Here is a 25681-nt window from a genome sequence, read left to right on the forward strand (position 1 = left end):
GCTTGAAAGGAAGGAGGTTGCAGAGAAGGCGAGAAGAGGAAGAGAATAGGGAGATGAGAAGACAGGAAGAAGAAGAACAAAAGGAAATGAGAAGGAGCAGAGAACAAAGGGATGATGACATAGATCACATTGTCAACAGATGTGTAATACCAGTCAAAGGATGAGAGGACGAGAGAAGGTTCCAACAGCACAGCAGGGAACTGCACCAGATACCTAAAGAACTGATATGTGCTGATGCGCTTGAAGCAGAAGGTATAAGGAAAAGGACTGGGGAATTATATAGGCAGATGAGGAAAAAAGATGGTTATGAGACTAGAGGGAGTAGCAAAGGATCTCCACCAAGAGAAACAGGGAGACAGATTGGATAATGTCATAATGGACAAGCATGGAATGCTGTCCATAAGTAGCCTGGATCTTGACGAGGAAAGGGATAGCAGCCCATAGCCGTTGGGGTATAATGATGTCAGATGAAGAAAGGGAAGGAAATGAGAGAGCGTGAGCAGAGGGCCTTGTGGCTGTTCGATAGATCCAAAGATAGGTGAAGGAGTGAAATGGCCAGATTTAGGAGACCCAGAAAGAAAAACACCAGAACCTCTATCATATCCCGAACTACCACAAGGATGGTTGTATAGCATAGGGGAAATGTCGCCACCTTATGCAAGTAGATTGAGGTAATTGCCAGGATGAAGATGAGGGGGCAAAACTAGCCCCACTTGAAAGACAAGAAGCATGGGTTGATATGATTGTAGAACAGAATTTACACAATTCCCGTTATTAGATAAAGAAGTAGGGCGACTATAATATATACTATGACCACAACTGGATAAAGATAATTTGATATGCAAACTACATAGTTTAACTTCAGGAGTGGGTATATGGATTCATGAGCTATTAAAATGACCTTGGGCATGACACTAATAGTAGGTGACGTAAAAGGCATACTAACAGCTATTCCAGGGGAGATCTGACGACATTTGGAGATGAACAGGATATGTCAGTGTGACAGCACAAAACATGACACATGATGGAGTGACATATAACAATTGTAGAGCAGACATATGGAAGGCACTTAGAGTAAAGTATCCTGATACGTCTGATATGGGTGTGATTATGACACAGAAAATGGACAAGAATGGAGATCCTGTTGCTTATATTCAGGAGATTCAAGAACGATGGCATCTTGATACGAGGGAACCGTGGGATATAACATAGCGTTATGTTAACCTATTTTATGTCAGGAACTCCCTGAGCCAGTGCAAAGGCATATGAAAAAACAGGTAGGGATGGAAGCAAAGCCATGGCCAGAAATACAGTTGACTATCATACATCATTGTTGATTGTTACAAGAGAAGATTAAGAAAAAAGCAGAGACTAGGAAGCTTGAGGAAGCAAAGTTAGTCTAGAAAAAGTTGCCAAAATTCACTATAGAAGTAGCAGTACTGACAAGCGGCAAAGGAGTGGTCACACAAGCGTTGCCGCCTATACAACAAATCAAAATAGGGTACCCCATAGATCAGGGTGGGTACCATTTTTATCCACATGGTATTGGAAATGGTTTTAGAGGAAGATGAGGAGGGGTGATTTAATGGAGGACAGCCCAAACAGTGCTTGAATTGTGGGAGGCCATGACATGTTGCCCGAGCATGTAGAATTAGAGGGGGCATGCAACAGAACTGTCAGAATCCAAAAGGGATGACAGGTCATTTTCCATCATATAGTACAGAACCATTGGAGTATTATGCCCAAGATCACACACAGTATCAGACACATGGGTCGCAAATGCAGCATATGCAGCAGATTCTGCTGCAATCACAGTTGCCACAAGGGCCACCACAGCAAGCACCTATGCAAACACAACAAGTACATACACAACAGGAGACAATTCCAAAATGGAAGGCAAATACAGGATCCGCACAAACACCTACACCCAGGATAGGGAGTGTGATGGTAGTGGGAAGAAATCCTTCTACGGGTACAGAGATGAATGTATATCCACAACAGGAATGCCCACATAGTGACCAGTTTTGTTCAGTGCTATCTGTGATACCAGACACCCAAGAGGAACTGAGGGTCAGGGTAATGATAGGAGGCAAGACATTTTTTGTTTCTTTCAGACACAGGATCAACTTGTTCCTGTGTTCGAGAGGGAAAGTACCCAATGTCTGGGATCACCATGAAAGTGCAAGGCTTCTGTGGGGCTATGATTTTGATTATTATTATTGATGAATTACCAATTTTGAAAGGAGAACGTGGTATGTCTATGCCGCTATTGTATTCTTGGCAGACACCAGTTAACATATTAGGGCATGACTTCATGACAAAACTCAATATGACAATATCCTTTACTGACAGAGATATATGTTCCACTCCAGGAATACATTGCATGAATATAAGAGAATTTATATTAGCATTTACAGGACAAAAAGGATTGTAAGGTGTTCCTTTATACTCAGAAGTATTTTTTGTATGAAGTAACTATTTTATTGACATGGCTTCCTGGATTTATAAGTCAAATTCTGAGGATATCTGACACATTTTTTTAGACCCCAAGTGCATTTGGATGATGAGAAAGGACAGGTTATTCCCAAAGAACTAGAAGCAGTTGTAGTACGAGAGGAAAGCGTGGTTGTTCATAGGATGGGTGATGAAGGAAGAGCATGGAGAACAGTAATAGCTCTCGATGAAGGATATAGATTAACAGAGTTGATGGAAGAAGAATTGTTCAGAGATGAGAATTCAGATGATGAATTAATAATATTTGTCATGAGCCCTACATATTGGATGACAATTGAGAATAGGGAAATACCACAGAGAATGGCACTGGTAAAAAAGAAACCGTCATTTTTTCAGGAAGATTTAGAAAAAGTGCCAAGCATCTTATGGACAAACAGTACATATGGCATGGGTCTATTGACTGGAGCAGGAGCAGTTAAAATAAAGCCTAGAGCAGGAGTAATGTTACCACAAGCAAAACAGTACCCCATGTCCAGAGAAGCAGATGAAGGTATATTTGAAATTATTTCCACTTTAATACATCAGCAAATACTGGTGCAATCAGATTCCACATGTAACACAGCTGTGTACGCAGTTGAGAAATCTATGGGGGAATTGTGAAGATTTATTCAGGATCTATGCTTCCTAAATAATATTGTTGAAGCAGAATTTCCATTAGTTCCAAATCAGCTGCGATATTATGCAACATCCCAGCTACAACTTCCAAATTGCAAAACCCTATTAGCAAAACTTGACCTTGATCCAAATACAAATCTATACATTTTGTATATAGTCTGCCCACTCCTATGCCGACAGTGAATCGAACCTATGTGAAATGATCTCTTTCTCCCTTAAAGCAAAATCCAAAGTGGTCATGGTTGGGGATTTCAATCTGGGTTTTCATGACACATTAGATTTAATGGAAAACAATACTATTCTCGCATTGGAAAATCTGGGCTTCACTCAACATGGTTTGCAACCAACTCATTCCTGTGGCAGAATACTTTACTGGGTGACCTCAAATGGAATTGGCCTTGATATGGTTGAAATGAAGCCATGCCCATAGGCGGATCATAGCTTCATAAACTTTGAAATACCAATGATCTAAACCATAAAGAAAGTTAAGCCATCACAAGGGAGAGTGCTCTGTTGTAATTTATGAGAACTCACTCCAGTGGTGTTAGCTCCTTTCTTTGCCCCTTACTTGAATAACCTTGCTCAGTATAAGTCAGCAGCTGAATTTTCATCAGCATATTACAAGATGATGACCAAAGCTGTGGAGAGCTTAGCTCCTTCAGAAGCAAAGATTGGAAAAGACCTTACCATCCAAAAGCTGGTACTCATCAGAAATCCAAAACCTGAAATACAAGAAAAGTAAGGCTTTCTAGAAATGGCAAAAAACATTGGGCCTCATTACACGGAAGGCGGTAATGGTTAACGGCCACCGTTAATGGTAACGGTTACTGTTAACCATTACCGCCTAACTACGAGGTCCCTTAGCGGGTTGGTGCTTTAACGCCTGCTTTTTGCAGGCGTTAAAAACCAACCCGCTAAGGGACCTCGGAGCTAATTACGGCACCGCAAAATTGCGGTGCCGTAATTAGCGCCTTCCCCATTCCCATAGAGCCCTATGGGGCAGAAATGGGAATGGGGAAGGGCAATGGCGGAAGGGGGATTTACCGCCCCACCAACCTTGGAATGGGGCGGTAAATCCCCTTTCCGCCAAGGCGGTGCCGGTATTTTACCGGCATGAGCCATGGCGCTAATAGCGCCATGGCTCACCGCCTTCCGTTTAATGAGGCCCATTGTCTCCCGATGACAAGTCCAACTTCGCCGGTGCAGGTAAGGAGCACAAAGAAGCCACCTGTACTGCAAAAAAGGGACATTTAACACAGGTTAGCCCAACTGAACACTACACCTCCCCCTGTTCATTTCCGGCACTGGCAAGACCCACCAGCTCTTAACATTTTTAGAGGTGACCGAAGCAGAGGTTCTTGGCATACTGACCAGGATAAAACCCACCAGTTGCAAGGGGCATATCTCCCCAGCAAAAATAGTCAAATCATGTGCCCAGGCTCTTGCCCCCCTTATTACAAAGTTAATAAATGCATCGTTTAGAGGAATGTCTGCTCCAACAGATGTTAACCAGGCATGGATCAACCCTCTTATGAAGGTGCCATTATTGGATCTGTGTATGGCTGGTAATTATCAACCGATTACTAACTACCCCTTTCTCCTAAAGGTTTGGGACAAGATTGCTCATTGACAGATCCAGGCATTTCTGAGTGCACATAAACTATTAGGCCCTAAGCAATTGGGCCCTAAGCAATAGCACTGACTTTACTTTGCTAGACCTTAAGACTAACATTCTGCAATATATGGATAAGGGCAAAGCTTCATTGCTGAAGTTCCTAGATCTTACTGCCGCTTTTGACTTGGTAGATCGTTCCATCTAGGCCAGCACACTATCAGAGTGGGCCTCCTTCTCTAAGGAAGCAGTCAGTTGGGTGCTTTCATTCCTCTCAGACCGGACTGTCCAGGTCTTCCATGAGAATGCCATGTCAGAAGGACATTCTCTTAACTGTGGAGTACCACAAGGCTTGTGTCTGTCCACTAACCTCTATAATATATTTATGCTCACACTGTTTGATCAATTAGATGCTGAAGGTACTTGTTATGTCAACTATGTGGATGATACCCAGTGTCTCTTCCCACTCTCATTCATTTACATCAAAGACACTGAGGTTATCAATGCCACGTACAACCAAATTCGCCTCTAGCCCTAGACAACTCCAAAACTGGGTACTGGTTCTAAACTGTGCAGCTTAGATCACGCCTACTCTTCTTTTCGAATTGCAGACTGCCTTCTCCCTACTCTCAGAAAGTGAAGACTCTGGGAGTTACCATTGATCAAGAGCTCTCAATGAGGGCTCACATTAGCTGCTTAATGACAAACTCGTCTTATTACATCAGGCTCCTGGCACAAATCAGGCTGTATCTTGAAGCATCCAGCTGTGCCACTTTGGCTGGGCTTTCATAGGTAGCCGCTTAGACAATTGTGCCAGTATACTACTAGGCATTGGGAAAAGAGAAATCAACCACCTACAAGTTGTTCAGAACAACACAGTGAGTCATGTGGTAGGTCTGCCAAAACCGAACATGTGTCGGAAGCAAGGAAATCACTACATTGGTTACCTATTCCAAAAAGGGTCATGTTTCATACCCTATGATTGCACACCCCTGCCTTCATGGAAAGAGTCTGTCTTATCAGGCAGAACATCTCCCATGGCTACGGGTCACACATATCCTCATTCCAACAACATGCGTCTACTACAAATCCCCAAGGCAGAAATGTCACAGGTAGAAGATGGTTGCTTTCCACTTCTACACTGCAAATATGGAACGGCCTCCCCCCTGATCTGAGGATGTTCCCGATTCTTCCCAGATTTAAATGCAAATTGAAAACTTTTCTCTTTGAATGAAACATAACTCTACCATGCTGTTCTTGATCGTCTATCCCTCTTCTGATTGTACATGTTCATTATTGTTTGTTCGTTCCCAGCACTCTCATGCCTCAGGGCCTTTTGTTCAGCGCTATAGAAATAAATAAAATAAATGCAGCTAAATATTTTTCCAGTTGTATATTTTAAAAAATGCTTCCTTTTCATTTCCCCTTAATGAGGATTCCCAAGATTTGATCTCATTTTCGTATAGAAATCAGCGGTGGAAGCATACATGATTATTTTGTGAGTCCCCATCGATCTTTAATAGGGTCCTTCAGATTGACTTAGTTAACATGCAACATGAGAGCACAGTAATTCGGTACGTAGATGACATACTAATGTGCAGTTAGACAGAAGAAAAATGCAGAGAAGATTCGGTTCAGTTTACAAAGTGGACAAAGAGAACCTACAGTATTGCCAGGAAGAGGTCCTATATATAGGATAGCTAATCTCTCAAGAGGGGAGAAAATTGGTACCTGAGAGAGCAGAAGCAAATATGAAAACTCTAAGACTTGAGAGAGTGAGGGAAGGGCAGCAATATGTAGGCCTATGCAATTATTGTAGGGCCTGAGTTTTTGAGTACAGTACATTTATTAGACCACATTAAAAAGGACTCAAGGAAGCACAGATTGATAAAGGAGAGATAATATAGACAGATGAGATGAAAGAAGTATTTAAAGAATTAAACGGGTGATTTGTACAACTGCAGTATTAGGGATTCCAGATTATAATGTGGAGTTTTACTTATTTTCGCATTCAGATGGAGTGGTGATGACGCAGAAGACAACCTAAGGACATGGACATAAACCATTGGTTAATTACAGTAGGATTTTAGACCTAGTAATGAGAGGGGATTAAACCTGAGAACAAGCAATAGCTGCTGCGGCTTTTGCTATTGAAAAAGCGGTAAGTATTACAATGGGGTACACAATACCATTATTCATCGAGCATTCCTTATTCGCCATTTTGGAAAAACCTAAAAGCATGTTGGCTACACAAAGAGCGTCAGGATATCAGGTGATCATTTCAAATCCAGTGATCAAAATTATTACATGCAGAGTAGTAAATCCAGTGACATTTATAGCAGAACCAGCAGAGAAGGAAGATATTATACATGATTGTACAACGTATACCTAGTTTTATGACGGTATTCCCCATGTTAGAGAAAATGCTTTAAGGGGAGTGGAAATTCTCTTCATCGATGGTTCTTTGAAATTTGATCAAATGATAGGAGAAAGACATACAGGATCGGAAGTACTGAAGTTAAAAAAGAATGGTGAATTCGAAGTAGAGACAAGTGCAAGATTGCCTTCACATTGTTCAGCACAGGTTGCGGAATTAGTGGCACTTATCACTGCACTTCCGAGCTATGAGGATGAAGAAGTGACAGTGTACTCTTACTGTGCCTATGTAACGTCGACCATACACACATCATTGTCACATTGGAAAAAGGAGGGGCTTCCACCACGCAGACGGCACACCAGTGCAACATGCGTCGTTATAGGATAAACATATTAATGTACTAAAGCTCCCATTGGCTGTCACCATTATGAAGTGCACAGCCCATACTAAGAGGCCAGACATGATTTCTTGCAGTAACGAAGCTGCAGACGTTGAGTCAAAAAGAGCAGCATAGTTTCCCAACATTTCTAATTTTGAATTAGAATGTGTTAATCAAATGTCAGAATTATGCATGATGATGAAAGAATATTGCGAGGATAGCTCAGTGGCAACGTGCTTGCCTTGGAAGCGACACTACACGGTGCAACACAGGTTTGATCCCCGGGTCAGGTAGAAACCTCTGGGTATTAAGTGCATTATAAATAACCTATCATATCATATATCATATCATTTAATATTTTATCCATTATACAGTTAATTGAGCTGCAAGGTCAAACTCTGCCATAAGAACAAGATTAATTGGAAAAACAGGCATGTTTTTTATCCCCACCAAGGCTATGCGGGGACAAGATAGTGCTGGAAAGTTATGCCTGTGGCATTATTGAAAGTTATGCTGGATCAGCTTCACTATCCTGCGCACATAACCAGAGAGAGTGTTGCTGCTCTGATTGCAAAATTTGTTAGAAAAAGTTGCACAATTTATTGTGAACTTTATTGTCTGTCAGAAATTCACAGCAGGGCACACCTTTCAAACAGTGAGAGGAGCAATACCCTGTCCTAATGGTACCTTTCAACATCTACATATAGATTATGTTGATATGTTACAAACATGCAATGCCTATAGATATATGTTAGTAGTAGTGTGTCCTTTTTCTCGATGGATTGAGGCAGGTCCATGCATGCACCCTGATGCCACATGTGCTGCCAAGTTACTCGTACATCAGGTGTTTCCTAGATGGGGTGTATGTGAAGTACTATGGTCTAATAATTGTGCAAATTTTGTAATTGAGATTTTTGAGAAAATATTAGGCTTACAGCATATGTTTTCATCTGCTTATTACCCACAGGTGAATGTTATTTTAAACTGACTCCTCAAAGAGAAGATAGCAACGATAAAATTACTTTGAAGAATGAATGGCTATAATGCCTACCCTTTGCCCTATTTGCATTAAGAAACCAGCCTGGTTCCGATCACCACCTGACTCCTCATGAGTCAGTGACTGGATGCTGCATGAGAGTACCCTTTTCTCCTCTCTCTCAAATAGAAAGTGATGCCCACAGTGTAGCAAACACGTTAGGGGGTGAGCTGCATGATTATTTGACAAATATGAATGCTAGTGTTTCTTTTATATCCCAGCAGGTCAAAAACAAAAGGGAAGGGTTGAAGAAGATTGAAGAAGACAGCCAAATGATCATCCCAATTGAACTTTTGAAAACAACTGAGTTTGTATCCTGGAGACCAAGTACTCATTAAAAATGTGTTCCACACTTGGAATAAGCCCCATTTTGAATGACTGTACCTAGTAGAGGAGGTCCCACACACTGTGGTAAAGATTCAAGGAAGACATGCTTGGCTGCATTTGAATGACTAAAAGGAGAGACCCCTACCTGTCCTGCAACCATTCACAGGGAAGCAAGAGAAGAAGTTTCTGCATACACAGACCAGATTGGCTACCAAGAGGCAACAGGAGTCATCAACAAACAAACAATTTGAACTGTCAATCATTCCCAAGATTAAAGGGAAACAAATAAAATGTTTAGTGTTCACAGAATTATCGCTGTAAAACCGCCTGGTTACCGCCGGACTCGTTTTACCATTCCGCCTCTGTGATTCCCAGAATTACCGGGGCATTACAACCCCGGTTTTCCGGGAATCACGGAGGCGGAATCGTGTTAATCCCCATTCCCATTGAGTCCTATGGGACTCGATGAGAATGGGGATCATGGAAACACCGGCAGCATCTCGTAATGCTGCCGGTGTTTCCTCGTCCGCCTGCAGGTGGGCGGTGTTAAACCCGCCAGGTCAGACCCGGCGGGAACATCACCTCCTGCCTGCAGGAGTCAGGATCAGGCGGTCCGGAAACAAAGGTGGCGGCGGGTTTACCGCCACCGTTATTTCCGGACCGCCTGAGTTATAATGAGGCCCAATGTTTTTAAGAAAAGAAGAGCACACAATACTTTATGTTCTCTATAACGTTGCACACATTTCTGTGTGATGTTTTTACATACATTCTTCAATCCTATCCAGCTCTAGTGAGACAAATCTTTCCTATGGGCACCTTTTTTGGAAATCCTAAAACAGCCCTATTATCTGCAGGATCATCATTGCAACATTATCAAAAATGTTGTTATAAATATGTGTGGTGATTATAAAAAGTAGCAGGAACTAAACCTTGACTAAAAAAGAATGTGAATCTTCCATTTCGTAAGATGCACATTGCAAGCGAGAAGGCCGCTTAATCTGCAAAATGCAGTACAGCGCATGAGTTTTTTTGCAATATTCCTTGTAGCTACATTTTGTACAACGTGTAGCCTTTACCTCCTTACTGTGATAGCATTCTATCAAATGCTGTTTTAGAATATATATAGGGTTTCCCACAAGTGACATCTGTTTCTATCCCTAACAAAAGCACACGTGGCATTTCCCCAGATATTTCCTAACATATTAACCAACTTAAGAAGGCTGCTGGAGAAGATTATCAGAATATAATTACATAACTTGATAAGGTTGCGCATTTAAAGAATAACATGTGGTATCGGCACATGAGTGAGGTGAGGAGAAGAACGTCAGAAGAGAGCTGCTATGTATGTTCTCTCATTTCTTATGCCATGAGCACAGCTAGAACATTAATAGTGAGAGAATTACCTACACATGATGTGAAGTGTCTCACTCTTCTAGCAGCATGCATGACAAGAGGTCAATTTGAAGGGAAATGAGCAACCCTACAATGGATGTCAAAAAGAACGTTCCCGTATAAAGATGCTTCCATAAAAACTCAGAAGATGATAAATCAAAATGATCCTGTACTAATTCAGTGGTCTCAATAGAGGAGAGATGAAGATTGTGGAACACAAAACACTGCATTGTGCAGATACATAGGAAACACCAGTATGCTGGGAGAGACCTCAACTATTGGTATGTGGACCAGTAGCCACTAGTACAGGATGGGAAGACGCAATGTTAGGATGTAGTGCACACTTGTTGATGACAGCACCAGTAAAAATATTGCCAGTAGTGAATGATGAATGTCTTAAGGAATGGGCCAAGTATTTGACGCTAATTACATGGGCTGAAGATGAAGCAGGGCCTGTATCCATATTGCCAATAAAGAATGCAACACTGTGTTTCAGAAACAGTGGTCAGGCCAAAGTTAGAGAAAATAAAGGATCCACACACATAATTGATGTACCAGGAATGAAAAGAGGAACTGCCATGCTAATGGGCCACTATTGGGTCTGTGGATCCAAAGCTTATATGAATCAACCTAAATTGGGGAGGAATATGTTCCATGGTGGAGACACATGTTCCTGCGTTGGTGATCTCACAAAGTGATCTCCATATAGCCAACTTTAGGAAAATTGATGCAAAGAAAGAAGTGGTCGCTCAAACTCACCCGGCAGAATAGAGCGAACTTTTATTTGACAAAATCAATGGTTGTTTATTACAACATTCCAGATGAGCATATATTGTTCAGCAGGACAGCAGTGCTATTTACAGCCATATTTATGTCAAAAAATCAAGCTGCTTCATACGCCAATGGTAACAAATCACAAGGGAGCTGCTACAAAAAATTAACTTGACAATAAAAGGATTTAATGTGTTTAAAGAAGAATTGAAGGCTATTAGACTCATGACCCTCCAAATCAGATATGTCCTGGACTTAATTACATCAATGGAAGGAGGCGGGTGTGTCACGATTGGGCCTTCTTGTTGTACATACAAACCTGCCCATGATGGAGTAAATGGAACCCTGACAGAAGCTATAATTTTGTTGTCAACCCTGCATACACAAATGGTGGGAGAAATAGATGAAAGTGAAGACATAGATTGTTTTTCATATCTGTTAACATGGGTTCCAACATGGCTGGTGAATACCTTCAAAATGTTGGGAACAATACTAGTGTTAGTGTTGCTGGGATTCTGTCTTATAATAATAATCATAGGACAATGTAAGAAGACAGTGAAGAAAACTGTTGGGATGAAGATAATGACTGATGTAAATGCTGTGGCTGACGAGCATACACAAACCGAAAACACCACCTGTGAACACCTGAAAGGAAGCCCTATGGCACCCCAAGGAATGAAGTTGTATTATCCCACAAACCATAAGAACTATGTGGGATGTTGGTTGTTCTGTACACCAACTGGGCAGTGTTGCAATATGACCTGGAGTGTGGATGACCACATAAAGAATGCAGCTGACCTGATGGGAGTGACAAAGATATGGGTCCAGAAGAAACCACAGTGTGAAGAAAAGGTGATGAAAATTGAGGACGTGGTTGAGGACTAGAAGGGGGAATGTAGAGAGACAGATGTACACATCATTTATAGAGCCCACCCCCTCACCACTCTCATATTGGAAGAACAGCAAGAAAGCACTATGTTTGACACCTAGTATCATCCCAGTACCACATCAAAGGCATGAAAGATGTTATGTGCTCAGACAACCATATCAAATGTACCCTTGAACTGATGTGGTGCACATGGGCCTGCCAGCACCACATGATATAGACAAACTATAAGTAAAGTCTGACAGATGTAAAGTTATGCCACTAAAGAGAGAAGATAGGTGGACACTAAAACTGATGTATGGATATCTAAAGAATAAAGATGTAAATGAAGCAACAAAGTAAATATATATGTGAATGAAAAATAAAACTACATACACTAAGAAGATAAGTGATAAAAGATGTCATTGATATACACATGCAGAAATGAAAGGTACATAAGACAAAGTAGAAGCTTGCTAAAGTCAGAAATAGAACGCAAGTAAAGCAGCCATGTTGAGAAAAAAGACATCAGCATCATATACTAGTAAGCGAAAAGCCCAGAGAAGGGAAGCTAAGGCTGCAGTGCTGACAGGAGCTGAAATAAAACTTCATGCAAGAATAATGGATATTTGGTTGGCTCAGAATCAAGGATGCCACAGCAAGAAGCAACTGCAAGGCTTGAAAGGAGTCAAAGAGGATAAGCAATGTACGTAGGACATATTTCTCTTAGATTATGTAAAGGAGTGAACAGTTGCAAGTGCCGAGTATTGCTCCATTAAAGATGCAGAAAGTACATGCAGAATGGAGCAACCAAGTGTCCAGAGGACAAGTAAAGTAATAGCACTCACTGTTACACTCACCTGGACCCCACAGGGGTGTCGATCGGACCCGGATAGCTGCGGTCTCCTTCAACGTGATGCGTAGTGCAGAGATGGCTGTCTGGACTGGCCCGCCTAGTCTTGTCTGCTGGACCCGAAGAAGTATTTTCCTGCGAGTGGAGACAGGGATTAACCACCTTTGGGTTTTAGTGATGGCCTCCCAACTGTTCTTGCTCTCCCCCACTAATCACCTCTGATATCCCCTTAGTAACCTCACCTTATGTTCGTAAAAGATGAGCTCTCCATCCTGCGTGTCTTGCAGGGGCGCGTAGATACCAGTTACTTCACTGGTTTGAAGGCATTGGGAGAGTTCCGGTAAGTATTGACTCTGAAGTCCCTGGCAGGATTGGTAAGTATCAAGTGCAAAGAGTTCAATGTGCCCGATCTTCACTCTTGTCCCCTTCCTTCCTTAAGTTGCAACTGAGTTTGTGAGAAGAAGGTCTCGTAGCTGCTGCTGGCGTTCAGGTAAGAGTCTTTGTTACCCAACGCTGTCCGGTAACTATTGCATGTGTTAACGTGTTGTTTTTCTCCCTCTTTACAGATGCGGCATATGAAAATGTGGAGAGTTATGGAATAATACCGCCGGTGGTAAGTCTTTGGTGGTGAGAGGTTGTATTTGTTGATTCCCTTGGCTCACCTTGTTTTTTTCTTGTGTCCCCTAGGTGCCGGATTACGGCGAAGAAATGATGGAGACAGTGCCAGATCGAAAGATACTGTGAGAACTGGTGAGTATGGCACCGTGCTGGAGCTGGCGAAGCGACGCGTGCATGACTGATGTACTTTCCAGGTCCAGAGATGAAATGGGTCTGGAATTAGGTGAGGAATTTGAAATACGTTCGTTTTCTAACCTTGTCCTTTTCTTCTTCTTTATTCTAGGAGCTCCGGATTCGAGGTGGCCGTGGCAGAAGACTGGATGCTGGCTGCAGGCACGCGGGCGTGGCCGAAGACTGGATGCTGGCTGCAGGCACGGTGAGCGTCATGCTGCTGGATGCAGAATAACGCGAAGCATGTGCTGCTGTTCGGGTGTGGTTTAAATAGCCTCCAAAGTAGTTCCAGGTAAGAAGTTCCCTAGAGCCACGCCCGAGTAAAAAATAGTCCCTGTAACAAAATAGTCCCATCCAGGCCTCATGTAGGCTTGGACTCTTTTGCAGCATGGTCTGCATCAGGTAAGTAAAGTCTATGAGCCTGGCGCCTATGGCGCCAGGACTGATTTCTATGATGAGCCTGGTGCCTAAGGCGCCAGGACTGAACCCAGACAGCCCCTAGCCGGGGCTGGTGAGGTTTAAACAAATGTCTGGATGCCTGCTCCCGGAGCTGAGGGCCTTGGTCCTGATGCCCGGGGGTAGGCATCATGACACCCACTATAATTGAATCAAACACCATTAAATAGAAGAACAGAATAGACAAAATCATGGTCTCCTCACACATGGTATAGAACCAGAAAACAAGGCCTATTTGTAATGCTCCAGAAGAAGATAGCAATGTATCTTCACTCCCTTTAAAGGTTGGAAGAAGAGAACAGTCAGCAATATCAACAACAAAGAAGAAGCTTAGCTTATGACCTAACTGATGCGAGATGGGAGGCTAATTAGTTAAGAAAGGCAGTTGTCTGACGTTGCTCCCTTGCACCTGGCTTTCGTTGTTCACATGACATGATATGATATGATATGTTATGGCATTTATAACGCACCTATACACAAGTGTTTCAAGGCACGGTGAGGCAAGGGAGGTGAAACAGAGGGAGGACAGACACCGATCCTACTAGGCCAAGTGACATTGATATTGGGCAAGTGCAGGGGAGGGGGGAAGGGGAAAATGGCAAAGGGGAAAGGGGAGTGGGCAGTGTAGAACATAAGATAACAGTGAAATTAATAAGACAACAAATAAACGTGCACCCATCTCATTGTGAGTTCAAGGGTAATTGCAGACATCAGGGGTCAAGTACTAGTAGGGGCTGTAGGGATACAGAAACAGTCCCTGAGTGCAAAGGTTGGGGAAGTGCAGGTGTGCAACTGGAGTGAAGGGGACCTGGGCCCGAGTTCAGAGGGTGGACAGGTAACTACTGCAGTTTCAGAGTCAGCCAGGGGCTCAGCAGGAGAGAGGAGGAGAAAAGGAAGAAGCAAAGAGGAAGGTCTTGAGGTGTTTCCGGAACCAGAGATGGTTCTCCTCAAGTTTCAGAGAGGCAGGGGTGCTGTTCCAGAGGGAGGCCCCAGCATGCTGCTAACATTCCGAATGTTCATGGTTGGTAAGAGAGTGCCAACCAATTATGAGGGTCTATGCAATGGTGGACCGTACATTGTTGTACAGGCCTATCTGCTGCTGGTATATGTTATTATCTGCATTTTACGCAGTTATAGTTAGCGAAGGCTTTCCTACCAGAAAAGGGGCATCCAATGATGATACTAAAATTTTACAAACTATATGTATACGTTTCCCCTAACCAATCCCTCCACCCAGTAGGTTTTTACTGTTAACCACATAGGATAACATCATGGCTGACGTATGTCGAGGTATAAAATCGTTTGTTTAATCAAAATGCATTGAGACTGTGTGAGCTACAATCTGATTGTTCAAAAAGATTCCCTACTTCATTGAACTGATAATAAAGTAGTAATTTGCCATATTCCTTGAGTCCGTCTGGTTATTTGGGCATTAGATCATTTATTGTGGTAATTCCATTCAGCACTTGGAATGCTCCAGGTCTATTGCAGAGAGATAAAGTTGTTTTCCATTTTTCGAGAACATTTATGTTTAAGCTATTATACTATAGTTTAAGAACACCTTTTGTGAATACCAGGTTATAAACATTTGCATTGTCACTTTATTATTTTGTTTTAGTGTGAGGGTCAAGATAGAACATTTGGACACCAGGACAGCTTTTGATTTATGACGTCCTGGCAAAGACAGACCGTTAGTTTTGGTTCTTAGGTATTGAATCTCCTCTTTAGAATAGGGTCACAGAGGCATTTTCACAACCCTTTTAAGTTGAATAAAAGTCTATAACTAGCAGTTAAATATAATCTAAAAAGCAAGGACACATATACTTACTTGCTCCTCAGCATGCTATCAGATCCCAATTTAAAGACGAGTGGGATGTCCCTCTATATATTCCATTAGAAGGTCATTTGCTGACTTAGAAGATAACAGGAACAACTATATCTATACTATATCAGGTTATACTCAATTCTACATCATCACCATTGATTTAGCTAAAAGGGAAATGGTTAACAGACGTGGGAACCTTGGAAGACGAGGAATGCATTGCGGCTCCAATTGCTTCCAGAGAAGCTAATATATCCAGCAGGCTGTGCCTGGTACAATATAAGATAATACACATGTTATTGTACTAGAGAGGGACTATATCATAAGGGGTCAGACAAAGACTCATGCGGCATCAAGTCCAACACAACAGTATGGGGGTTCTTACAATGATATGGTAAAGCCCAAAATTACAATCATATTGGAAGAGACTTCTCACAATAACATAAAATACAACAGGAACCGTTTTTTTTAAATTCTTTTCTATTAATTTTCAATAGCAAGAAAAGAGGCTGTACAGTGAAATACACATCATGCATGGCATAACTTCAAAAATCACTTCAATTCCCCATCCTTGATAGTTGTCTCTTTACAAGTGTTTATCCTGTTTGTTACTCTTCCCAAATGCACAATGCATGCTACAAGTCTGCCACGGTCCTTGCAAATCCACTAGCACATAGCCAAACCAGGTCCTAGGACCTCCACAGAGCAACATGGTTTAATCCAAAACCTTGCATGCTCAAGTCCAATCCACCCACTTTCAATCCCCTCTCCCTTTCCGCCACCCTGCCCCTGCCCATCTCAGTTCCACACCATGTTCCTATCCCACCAGTATGACCACCATGCTGGTCTAAAACCGCCATATCATCACTGACCTCCCTCTGCCACACCACTGTCTCTGCCTCTGCCCATTTACTCATGTTTCACTGCCACCCCTCTACTGGGGGGGGGGGGCATCAGTGGTCTTCCATGTAAAAGCAATCCTGTGCTTAGCCATGACACATAAGAGATCCTTCATCCTGATAAGGTGTGCCTCTGCATGGAAGCTTGGGAACATTCCATACATGCATGCTTCAGGCAGCCAATCACACAAGGTGATCCCCCCATTTTGACACTTGGTCTGCGATCTCCCGCCAGAAAAGAAAAATCACCAGAGAGGACAACAACATATGCAGCATGTCTACCCTGTTACTTCTGCATCTAGTGCATCTCTGTTCTCCTGCTCCTGGGAACGGCAAGACTTCATGTGGGGTCAAGTAAGCACTGCATATGAAATATAGCTGTGTCAGTTTAAATGTAGCATTTCTGGATACCTTCCATGTGTATATTATTGCTTTTGCCCACTCCACGTACATAAGGACCCGTCCAACGCCCTCCTCCCACCGTTGCCGAAGTTCCTGTGTTATGTGTGTGTCCAGTAAAATGCCATAAAGCCTAGAGATCACATGGCCCCACTCTGATAGATCATAGAGTCAATTCAACACACTGTGCCCCTCCATTCCCTTCCTGATTTCTGGCCACCTGGCCTCTGCTGCCTTTATCAACATATGGTATGTTGTAGACTGGCCCCTGGGGCTATCATACCTCTCAGTCTTTCAGGGAAACCCATCAACGTGTCATCTTTAAACAAATCCCTCAAAGTGATTAGCCTGTTGGGTTCCCAGTGGAGTCTGAAGTTACGGACCTCACTGTGATCTCGCCCAACTATTGCCGTTAAAGGTGTGTAGGTGAACGATCACTGTATGCAAGGTTTAAACTAGGAATTTTGCCCATTGCTGCCTTTACACACAATTGGAAGGGCTCATATTCAGAAAAATTCCCAATGCGCAGTGCTGGCAATGAGACAGTCTCACATTATCTTCTCCTCTGCAATGTTACCCGGCGGGTAAGACAGATGTATTTGAGAACTATTCTGCTGGAGTCCGGTATCTATACACTTGGCCCGGCACAACTACTTCTAAGCCAATGTTCTAAACTTTCAGTAATGTGTGCTGTTGCCCATTATTTCCATAGAACATGTTGCAGAGGAGGAAGATGCTAAAAAAATAAAATGTGATGAAGCCATATGCACATTTTGTAGTACTATTTCAAAATCACTAAGTGTCATAGGCTGCAAGCATAGATCTCCTTGCATTTGTTTTTATTCGATTTTTAAGTTTTTCTAATAATATTTTGTATGTACTAATGTGAGATATGGAAGGTATCTCACTCTTTAATGTCTTCTATTGTAATGTTATGTATTTATTATGTTTTGACTTGATAACTTTTTGTTGAATAAAGATTGTTGAACAACGTATGTTGGTGCAGTACGGATCCGACCTGCCCACTAGTCTCCATATTCTACGCAATAGCCTCTGACTCAATTTTAGTAGGACAGACTTCCTCCGCAAGCTAGCATCTCCCTTCCAGAGTGCCTCCTTCAAGTAATATCGTCTAGCACCATACTGCAGTAGGCTAGAGTCCAGCGAAGTCTCATCTGCTTATCATGTCGTAACACAATGCAACTGCCTTTCAAGGTAGTAGGATTTGAAATGCAGCAGTTTAATACTCCCATTCTTAAAGTCCCTACATAGTGCGGCCAGTTAGATTCTGCAACTGTTGCCTCTCCAGATGAACACCCTGACCGTGGAGTCGAGCTTGCAGAAGAACAGCCCAGGGATGTCATAGGGTATATTTACAAATTGATACAATAGACTCTCCTGCACCACCATTTTAAGAAGTGTCACTCTACCAATAATGGACAGGGGGAGACTCCATCAGAATGCCATAGAATTATATATCCCTTTAAGTGCCTGCAGCATGTTCATCTCATGCTCCCTCTTACGATCATGATATATGTCCAGCCCCAGCTCAGTAGACACCCCAGCTCCAGACCCACCAGACCTGCCAAGGGGAACAGCCGCAATTTCTCCCTACTCATAATGATACCCGAAATCCATGCAAAGCCATCCAAAACCTCAAGCATGTATGTTAGGTTGACATCTGGCTTCTGCATATTCAACAACACCACATGTGTGCTTTCTACCACTGGTATGCCTGCATTTTTTAATGCGCCCAGAGAAAAGCCGCCAAGGGTTCCAGGGTTGGATGAACAGCATGGGTGAAAGTGGACACACCACCTTGGTTTTCTTTCGTAATTTCCACTTGTCTGGGATATACTTGCTAGTTCGTACTCTGGCCATCGGCATCCTATATATCAATCGTACCCATTGCAGAAATTGTGTACCAATCCAAAAGTGCCGCAAGGCGGCATGTAGCCAATCCGCACTGAGACAAATGCTTTTATTGCATCAAGCGTAGTCAATGCATAGTCTGACACAGCCCCCTCAACGTTGTCTGTCACATGGTGCAATGTATGCAAATTCGGGGACATGCTCCTGCCCTGAACATATGCTATCTCATCCAGGTGAATGAGGGCATTAATCACAGTCTGTTTGCCAGGAGCATAGTGAACATTTTGCAGTCCTGGTAAATCATAGAGCGAAGTATGTATGAGCTGCAGTCCAGTGGTGGCTTGCCAGGCTTGAGTATCCGTACTATTATAGAGTCGCTCAAACTGGCAGGCATCTGGCCTGTCTCAAAGTCCTCCTCTAGCATCAGCCAGAGTTTGGACACACGCTCACCAACATTTTTCCAAAAAATAGCAACAGTATGGTCGCCTTCACTTTGACTTCTGTGAGTGAAGCGTCGAACATTGCAACCTGCTCCCATTCCAAGCAGGGCAGCGTGATCTGCGGCAGGACATTCTCTATGTCCCTCACACTGCCCTCTGTGTTTTTGCCATATAGCCGTAGGTAGAACCTACTGAACACTGAATTGATATCACTTTGGGCCCACCATTCCTCCCCACCCTCCTCTTTAATGGATATGATAACTTCCCTCTTCTCCTTGGCTTGGTACAGGCAGGCCAGTACCCTCCCAGGCTTGTCCCTACTTTCGTGCAATCTCTCAATGAATTTTGCATAGTCAAATTTTCCCAGCCACTCCCAATCCACCACTCATGCCTGTCTTAGTACGATAAGCTTCATTTCATTCCCCACAGTGTGTTCCGCTTCATTTTCCAGTTCCTCTTTTTTTGACTCCTTTCTGGAAATGCTGTGCATCAGGTCCCTCTGTATCCCCCCCCATTTTACTGATTGCCTCCCGCCTAATCACTACGATAAAGGACTCCCACAGGGTCCCCGCACTGTACGCAGTCCTAGAGTTAACGGTGAAAAAACCCTCAATGTTATTTCCCATGTGGTCCCTAAACGGCTCATTAAGCAGCATTTCTGCCCTCCACGTCTCTAATGGGAGTCTGCTTACCACTCTATGCCATGATACTTCCAGTGGCGCATGGCCTGAGAGGATCCTGGCTTTATATTCAGCAGTGACAAATTCAACCAAAGATTTGGTGCTTGTGAGCATGCAGTCGATGTGCGTATGGTATACCATGTGGATAGGAATAATAATAACCCCTCCTGTCCTCATACAACAGCCTTCAAATGTCTCCCAGACCTAAATACTGCAGCAGGATATTTCAGGCCTCATCAGGAGTTGTGTGAAGTGGTAAAAATGCAACAGTAACGCTATTAGTGCTGCATTACTGCGCTGCCCAATACTGAGTTTGGAGGAAACCCAGAGCATTCACCTCCAGCTCTGAGCTGGAGGTCAACATGCTGACTTTCTGCCCATTTTTGGCACAATTACTGCAGCGCAATTACTGCTGTGGTAATTGTGCCAAAAATGCACCATTGAGTCCCATGGATGCTGAGAAAATGGGGACTTACCCCACCACTACAACTTGTGATCCACCGTTAATAGTGCTGGACCAAGTTGCGGTAATGCTAATTGCGTTGGGTGCTATCCTGGCAGATTTACAGCCAGGATACCACTGATAGAGCCTTTAGGGTCCGATTCATGAAACTGTGCTCAGAAATACTGCAAGGGCCGCATGCTAAGAAGCACACTGTGCAAAGAATGAAAAATGTGCACCCAGCGTGTTCATGGAATTTACAGTGCAAAGTAACCATAATCACAAGTTGTGGCCGGATCACCCTGATGTCCACACGCAAAGCATAAACAACCATAACAGCTACCTTTGTACGCTCCCATGGTAGCGAGTACACGCACCTTTCAAACAGTGCGTGGGGTCCCCCGCAAGCAGGCCTGCATCTCGGGGACCCTCCGCAGGTTCCCCTGTAACTGTATCTGGTACCCCAACAACATGCATATAAAAAATTGTAACTCACTAATTACTCAGGAAATCTGCATTCCTGCACCCCGCTACACTGCATATGTATACCACTAAGTTGGATCGGAACCCCGGTTATGTACATGGCCCCCAAAATCCAACATGCAAACCCACCTCCGTACTGTGATTCCTATATACAAGCGTACTTATGCCTGCCTTTGGGCGTCAGATGGTATGAGGGATGTGCATGGCCAATTCCCAGCTGAGAGGTTTCGTGATCGAATCCATGAATATGCTGCACAATTGTGGGCGTACGAGGGACTGCCTGTAGGTCGTCCCTTGAAACACCCACTTTTTCGCAAGTTATTCCCCATGTTTAGTGTTCTGCCCCCTTCCCAGCCCTCTGCGCAAGCCACGCCCTTGCTCTGCGTGGTGTCTCATGCAAGGCTCTCAATGGCTCGCAAAGATATGCCAAGCCTGCGCGACATCCACGTAAGTCCAGGAGAAGTCCTGTGCATTTGATTCCATAAATTGCTGAACGGGGACTTGCGCACAATGTTTAAGCGCACAAGTCCCTGATTTTCCACGCAAAGAATTCCATGAATCAGTCCCTTTGTTTTGTTGCAGGGGGTGCCAGCTTTGTGTAACTGTTATCCGACCTACCCAACCAAAGGTCTAAGGTACAATTGAAGTCCCCTCCCCATATCCACAAGGCTCCCTGATACAGTGCCAGCATAGGGCACAGGGACTTGAAAAAGGAGGCGTCATCATGGTTGGGGCTATACATGTTTATGATGCAGATCTCTTGCTGTTCTAAAAACCCATGCACAATAGCCATCTTGCCCTCATTATCACACTTAAATTAAAGCAACTTAAATGTCGCCCAAGGGGCTACCCATATAAGTGTGCCTCTAGCATATGCCAAACAGGCAGATCCATATGCATGTCCCCCCACGTTTTGATAAGTGTGGTCTGCCTAGCCGCCATGAGATTTGTCTCCTCCAGTAGTGCTATGTGTGCTCCTTTACCCCTCAGGTATGTGTGCACCCTGTTGCACTTGATGAGGCTGTTGAGCCCACTCACATTCCAGGAGATGATCTTAACATTACTCATCAAGCCTCTGCAGTTCTTACCAGCCCTGGCGTCCCAACCGCTACTCCCCCAGCTCTCTTCCCCATCTCATCAGGTTCCGGTACACCAGCAGTCGGCACCCATCCAGCACAGGGGCCCCATGCACACTACCACACAGCAGCATTCACTCCATCCAAGACAATATAGCATGCACTTTAGAACAACCCAAAACTCATTCTGAACCCCCAACATCCCCAACAATTACCCAACGACTACCAACTTGTCCATGCACATTTGCTTCTCATGCTCAGCCAGTCCTCCATGTGCCAGATTACCAGACCAGCATGCTGCAGCTGGGTACTGGTAACTAGCACCTAACAAAAGGAATAACGTGAATAAAGTGAATAGTGGGTTGCAGTGATAGTGGAGGAGCCGCCCACACCACAGTATCAAGGACAGCCGGTCACTCCCCTGGTCATTCTGCAAAGTGCCTTCCTCTCTCCCACTATATTGTAAACTTCCTGGTGCCCTGTTACTTGTCTTCCAGATGCAAGCACGCCATCGCCCCTGCCGCCCGTCAAATATCTGCATCGGGCCGACCCAGAAGCAGGGTCACCCCCATCCTGTCCATCCAGGCGTGCACACCATTCCTGTTAACGAAAAAATTAGAAGTTCCATTATGGATGACCTATAGCCTGGCAGGGTATATCAGCGTGTACGTCAGCCCTGCTTGTCAGAGTTGCCTTCTGCTTCTGTATTCTCATCTTATAATCTGGGTACACCCCTATATTAGCCAACCCCCTCTTGATGACCCCACCCTGTCTGGAGAATGCCAGGATTGCTTCCCTGTTCCTGTAGCTTAAAATCTTTGCTATCAATGGACCCTGCAGTGCTCCATGTGGGGACTTCCTTGTTAGGGACCGGTGGCACGTTCCACTGTGAAGCCCTGCAACAGGGTGCCCAGCCCCACTTCGTGCAGCAACATCTTTTCCACATACAATGTAGAGTCACTCCCCTCTGCTCATTCGGGTACACCCAGGTGTCGTATATTGTTATGCTGTGCTCTTCTTTCGGTGTCCTCAGCTCTGTTCTCCAGCGCCGCAAGCTTCATTTTCATTTTCCGCACCTACGACAGGACACCTGTAACATGTTGCTTATGTTCACCACATCAGAGAGCGCCCAGACACCTTGCCTTAAAGGTCCAACATCAATTATGACCTCATAGATTTTCTTCTCCAGTGTGGTCTGGAGCACTGCAGTGGCTTTTAAAATGTGATTTTGCTCTACCTGCGCACCCAGAGGCAAGAGCATCTGTGCTGCGCAGCTCTCCTCCTGGGGCAACCTGCCTCTCTCCAGTTTACATGCAAAAGCAACTATCCTGCATGATTTTCTCCTTATGCTGCTTTTCCGGCACGTAAACATGAGTATGTCCTCATGGTACAGTAGCAAATAGCAGCCACCCTCTCAATCTCACGCTGACTATGCAGTTTACCAGTCTCTCTGTTCAGAGCTTAGCCAGTTGGATGTATCTACTGATTATATGGGGGCTGCCCGATGATGCATGCCTATGTGCGTGAGATGCCTCCTCTGCCGGGCCTACAGTGCCAGCCTCTCTCCCCAAACAGGGACCGGTGAGTGCAAGTGCATACAGGTAATATATGGATAATGCCTGCCAGTGCACACAGCCAGAACAATCAGTGCAGCCAAATGGGTGCCATAGCTTCAGCCTTCATGCAGGGGGGGGCAGAGCCCTCCCTGCCAAGGAAAGATCAGGGTTTCCTCTATGCCAGCCACGTGCCGATATGTGTTTCCTGAGCAAGTTGGAGAAAGACATGTATACTTTTGCCAATGATCAATGCAAAATCCTTTGTATTGTCCAATAGCTATTCAGCCCAGGTCCACAATAAATTGTGCAAGTCTTGCTTCCACCCTAGAAGCCCTGAAAATATAAGTAGAATACTGCAGATCTAAAACATTGCAGGGCCATTTCCATGTCCAGGGCCAAACCCTGCATGTGCACCTCCTGTAAGTAGAGCCACGGGCAGTCCTGTAAATCCACATGAAGTGGCTGTGGGCGCTCCACTTGGAATTCAAAGAAGCCCCCGTTCTGGTGAGAGCCTGGGTCTGTGAGGCCGTGTGTGACCCTCTTGCCCCTTTGCAGCTCATCCCAGGCATGCTCTCCACAAGCACCCACCTGTGCCTTCAGGACTGTGCAGCGCGATGGTTCACACTACAGCAATCAAGGGTGGGCTGCCCTGTCACGTCTCCCATGCAGCTATTTCTTGCCAGTTTTCACGGCAGCCGGTTGGTGCTCCCAGCTTCCTCAGACCCCTCACGAGGCCATCTCACCCTTGATGCAGCTAACAGGGCTAGTGTGCACCTGGCGGTGCAGGCTCCCCATGCGCTCTGGTCCAGGCGCTCCAGGCCACACACCTTTGAATCGGAGACCGGGGCTATCCAGTACACCAAAGACGGTGGGGCGCTTCTGGTGACAGTGAAGCAGCGCATCTCCGGGTCCGCTCTGCAGCTGGCACAGGCACCAACGGCACTCCCAGCCTCGGCTTCTTCCCTATGCTGTCTCTGCCATTTTCCCTTTGGATCCTTGACCCCATAGTGCTTCTGCTATATTTATTTTATTTATTGATTTAGCATTTGCAGCGCGTGCCAAGCTCGTGGCCATCTGGGGGATGGAAAGCAGGTAATTACTATTACAGGCAGCAGTAGAAAACAACGGTTTAGCATAAATCATATTACACATACTTACAGACATAAGATATTTGCATATACATTTTTCATGTCAGTGCATAATCAATAATATGTACATGTGCCACCTTATTAACATTGGTAATATACAGTGAGCTGGAGCACAATAGAGCACAGTAGGTATATCCACAGTAGCATATAGTGAGCATTAAGGCAAAGAGGCTATACATAGCTTTGCAGTACTCAAGGTGTTTCAGTGACAAGAGCTGCCATTGAAACCTTCCGCTCTTGTCGGACAACTTTCTCAGGCTCATTCAGAACAATGTTATGGATATTTTAAAGCACAGGGCACATCATTGTTTCAGATCAGGCAAGAGCTCACTGCAAGAACGTCTTCACAGAATGGCTGCTGGCCAAGCCCCTCAAAATACAATAGGAACCATATGCCACAATGATGTAAGGAAGAACTACTACATAGATGGGGGGACAGTGATATCACAGTAGGAGAAACGTAATTGGTCTCAACTGCCCTAATGGGAGCTAAAAGAGATATAGCTGCTAAATGGGGAGGAATGGACACTCCTACTGACTGTTTCAGTATGGAGGGAAGGAATGGACAGATGCTTTGAAATAGAAGAGAGGGCTTACAGATCAAGAGGATGCCCCACAAAAAATCATAGAATGTGGGGCAAATGGTTGGAGATGGGTTTAAAAGATTTGTAAAGGGAAGACTCTCTAAAGATTCTAGAATCTCCAGAGACATTACTGAGGTCTGAAAATGATGATATCGCACAGTTGCAATCGATGCATGTATGGGGAATATAGGAGATTCCATAAAGAGGACTGAGAAGGGGCAAGGAAGGGTGAGGCTGAGGTTGGGTAAGGGGTTGTTATACAAATAAGTTATAAGTTGTTCATGTTTTTATGTT

This window comes from Ambystoma mexicanum, chromosome 7q, assembly GCF_040938575.1.
Source record: "Ambystoma mexicanum isolate Mex_15411 chromosome 7q, UKY_AmexF1_1, whole genome shotgun sequence".
In the NCBI taxonomy this organism is placed as follows: Eukaryota; Metazoa; Chordata; class Amphibia; order Caudata; family Ambystomatidae; genus Ambystoma; species Ambystoma mexicanum.